Source organism: Octopus bimaculoides, chromosome 21, assembly GCF_001194135.2.
Source record: "Octopus bimaculoides isolate UCB-OBI-ISO-001 chromosome 21, ASM119413v2, whole genome shotgun sequence".
Lineage (NCBI taxonomy): Eukaryota > Metazoa > Mollusca > Cephalopoda > Octopoda > Octopodidae > Octopus > Octopus bimaculoides.
This window is the reverse complement of record NC_069001.1, coordinates 3,685,554-3,689,612: the sequence shown is the minus strand read 5'-3', so window position 1 is coordinate 3,689,612 and position 4,059 is coordinate 3,685,554. Positions and strand designations below refer to the sequence as shown.

General features: G+C 35.5%; 1 protein-coding gene across 5 annotated transcripts in view; it reads left to right on the top strand.

The window, feature by feature from the left end:
• Positions 1-3,172: 3,172 nt before the first annotated feature.
• LOC106874408 (large proline-rich protein BAG6) overlaps positions 3,173-4,059 on the top strand; it is a 32,629-nt gene continuing 31,742 nt past the window's right edge. For all 5 annotated transcript variants that reach the window (XM_014922236.2, XM_014922316.2, XM_014922172.2 and 2 more), the window contains exon 1: positions 3,173-3,293. The gene's annotated coding sequence lies outside the window, so the exon portion shown is untranslated. The remainder of the gene's footprint in view (positions 3,294-4,059) is intronic.

The following is a 4,059-nucleotide window of genomic DNA, read 5'->3' as shown; positions in this document are numbered from 1 at the left end:
ATGTTACCCTATTTTCTTCATTTTCCCCACACTTAACTGATACCCTTTGTGTCCATCTCAATCCCTATCTCTAATCACCTGTTACCCTATTTTCTTCATTTTCCCCACACTTAACTGATACCCTTTGTGTCCATCTCAATCCCTATCTCTAATCACCTGTTACACTATTTTCATTCAGTTCACTTACCTACACATCCACCTTTTCCCTGTCTGCTATCCTATTCTGTCACATATATTGCACATGGACCTCACATCCTTTTCGTTCTCTCTCTCACTTTCCAGGAAGCAAGCCATGGATTCACCTCTTCAGCAAGTCACCTGAATCTCTCCTTCTTATTCCTCCAGTCTACACCTTGCGCAGTTGAGGTCTTATCTTGCAGGTACTTGGTGATCTCACTTGTGTTGGTGCCATGTAAAGAGCACACAGTACACTCTCTTAAGCAGTTGGCATTAAGAAGGGTATCAGCTGTAGAAACCATGCCATAACAGTCATGGAAACTGGTGGAAGCCTCTGGCTCATCTGTTTTTGTCAAACTGTCCAACCCTATGCTAGCATGGAAAAGAGGATGTTAAATGATGATGATGATGAGAATGATGATGATTTACCTAGAGCAAAAGACCTGCACCTGCCCTCCCTGCCATTGTACTACTTTTATATCTCTCAATACAATACGCCGCTTAGTTGAGGGACCTTCTCTTGCAAGTACTTTGTGACCTTACTACTGCTGGACCATAGTTAACGGTCCTCTTGAACAGATGCAAGTTAATTGTTTCAAGGGCAAAAAAAAAACACATGCAGATAGAGGATTCCAGAAGGTTGTCATTCGAGAGTGTAGGGGTTAGTTAGGGGCCTGAAATGAGGGACACAATATGGAGGAGAGCTGAGTGAGTCAGGAGTAGATTTGCAGTGGTAACACCAAACCAGCTATTTGTGAGGAGCAAAGACGGCAGTAATTCCAATAGAAGTGACAGTCACATTTCATCTTCTATGTGGCAGAAGATAGAGTGTGGCCTTGAATGACATCATATCAATCTGTTGAGAAGCCTTTGAATATGGTGTATCATGTCTGTGAGTGTATCAGTAGTAACATCCCAAATATGAGATCAATGCTCCAGTGTGGGTCTTATTTGAGCTTTATAGAGGATTAGTATTTGTTGAGGGCTGAAGTATTTTCTGGTGCTAAAGATGAAAGCCAGTCTCTCCTTTTCTCCTCTGTTTATGTATATAAGTGTATTTCTCTCTATGTGCATGAGGAGAGGAAAAATCTTTATGTTGAGTGTATTCAATTAAAAAAACTGCAATGTCTCCCTCTCTCTCTCTTGCTTTCTCTCTTCCTTTCTGTCACTACTTGTATGTAAATATTTCTGTGCATGTGTGTGTGTGTGAGTGTTTGCCTCTAGTGCTAAAAAGTACAGTTGCCAAAACATGTTCAATATTCAGTTAGCTGTGCCAAATCACCAGTATCCAAACAGCCAAGCCTGATTATCTCATTTTGTCCTTTGAAATGGTGAGACTTAGCCTTTATATCAATATTGAAGACTTCTAGAGTTCTAGTTGCATGCTATTCATGTTTTGCATGAAGGTGTGTAATAATATATTCTTGATATATGTTGTGATTAAGTCTTTGCACTGTGGAAGGCTACAAGATTTGCATGACTTCATTGGGAAGTGCTTTTAAATTTCTTTTCATAGAGTTACTGAAGATTTGGTGTGAGATGTTTGAGATTGCATATATCTAACATTTGCATGCAGAAAGTTAAAGAGAAATGAAGGATGGTATCATCTGCATAGGTATAGAGGTAATAATTAGGAGGAAGAGTGTCGTCATCAACAGTGAATCTCGAGGCACACCAAAATTGATAGAGTTTAGGTTAGAAATACCCACCGTCAGTCATTCTTCAATGGTGTGATTTGAAGTTGAATTTAACATCATGGTTTTTAATAAATTTCTCAAGCTGAGTGACATAGCAAAGTTGGTTATCAATTGATCTGGTTTTACTCAAGCTGTGCTAGTAGTCTTTCAAGAGTAAGAAAAATTCAAGGTGTTTTTAGTGGCTGTCTCCATCACATTTGAAACACTATACTGGAAGTGAATGTGACAGGGAAATAGTTAACAGGATCAGAAGGGTTACTCTTGGGGATGAGACACATGTAGACTGTTACCAAATATTGAGATATTGGGCAATATCTCTGTTATTCCTTTCGAGAATTATGTTGAAGAGTTGGGTGAGACTAGAGGCCAGCGTTGGACCACATTGTTTGAGGGCAATAGAAGGGAGGTTATCAGGGCCAGTGGCATTCTTAGCTTGGAGTAATCTAAGTTCAAGTACTGCTTTTAGAGTTGTTAAAAGAATCAGATTTTGCCAATTCTGTACAAAACATTTCACTGTTCCTATATAAAAGAAATCCTTCATGTTACCTATTCAGTTTTTGTCACCAGACATGTCCTATTTAAACTCTACTAAATTTTAACTAAACTATTGATAATACACATATTGCATCAGTAGGTTGATAAATATATTCTATCACCAGGGTAAAAGAAATTCCACACCTTACACATATTGCTCATTCTTGTTATCAGTTAACCTCTGGCAAATTAACCCTTATCTAAACTTTACTCCATGAATCTTTAATTAGATTTTTAACAACAATCTTTGCATATATCCATCACTTAATTCAGTTAATAAACATATTCTAACGAAATACAATACTGTTGTCTATATATGGCAATGTCAATCATAATACCATATTGCATGTTGCTAATCAGAAGCAAAAACAATTATCATTCTTCTTGTAAGTTTGTCTTAAAATATTTTTTCTAGAATATTTAAAAATTAATCTGGAATATCTTGTTCCACACCCCCTTATTTTTTCCCTTTTTCGAATATGGAATTTTTTTCATCTTTATTCACTAAATGGAAAATATATTATAACATCATCTATAGTACCGTATTAAACCATTATTCAAATCAGGTTCATTTAACCCTTCACTTGCTTGAATATACTCTTGGTAGCAAAAAAAATAATAATACGCATTTTTATTCCTCTCTTACTTTCTTTTTAATTTCCTTATTTTTATCAACCAAACCCATGATGACACATCGGATGAAAAAAAAATGGAATAAAAATAAAATGCTTCCGATAGCAAAAGCCGTCACTGCTGATTTTAATATCATCAGAAGCATTTCCCTCTCTTTGTACAAAGCTGCTGGGCATAAGCCAGCCGTGCGCATGCCCAATAAATACTTCCTGCGGAGGTGGAGGACAGTTAGCGAAGACAAACAGTTCTCAGGTAATTTCTTTCTGGCCCCCTTTTTTCCTCCCATTTGTATATATTACAGAGGTCGGGAAGAGGTGAAAAACGAACGAACGAACACCACCTTCATCAGCAAATTTTCTAGTTTACTGAGAATGTGTTATGTCGTTGAAATGTGTTGGACATTATCCGTTCTTTACCTGTTAACAAAATGTAATGGTGCAACCGGAAGAAACCAGAATATTCTAAGCTCTCGCAGAGTCAGTTACTATGACATGTACTGTTGTACATTACTTATATACACGCGATGTATATATATATACTATATATATATATATGTAATATATATATAGACACGCACATATTTGTATGTACATATGTATATGGTCATAAACACTGATATATGTATGTGTGGATGAAACATACGTCAATATGTACGTTTATATATGTATTTACAGAGATATATATATATATATACACATAGATGTCCATGTACGTTTCTGTATGCACGAATACTTATATACACGTTTGTGTGTACATATGTATATATAAAACACGTACACACGTTAATATGTACGTTTATGCATGTAGATATGTGTATATACATGCACATATATGTCTATGTACATTTATATATACAAACATGAATATATATATATAAATGTACATATAGATATGATTATATACGTGCATATGTGTACATATATATGCATTTATATATCTACATACACACTTGTAAAACATATATATATATATATATATATATTAAAATTTACTATATATATATGTGTGTGTGTGTGTA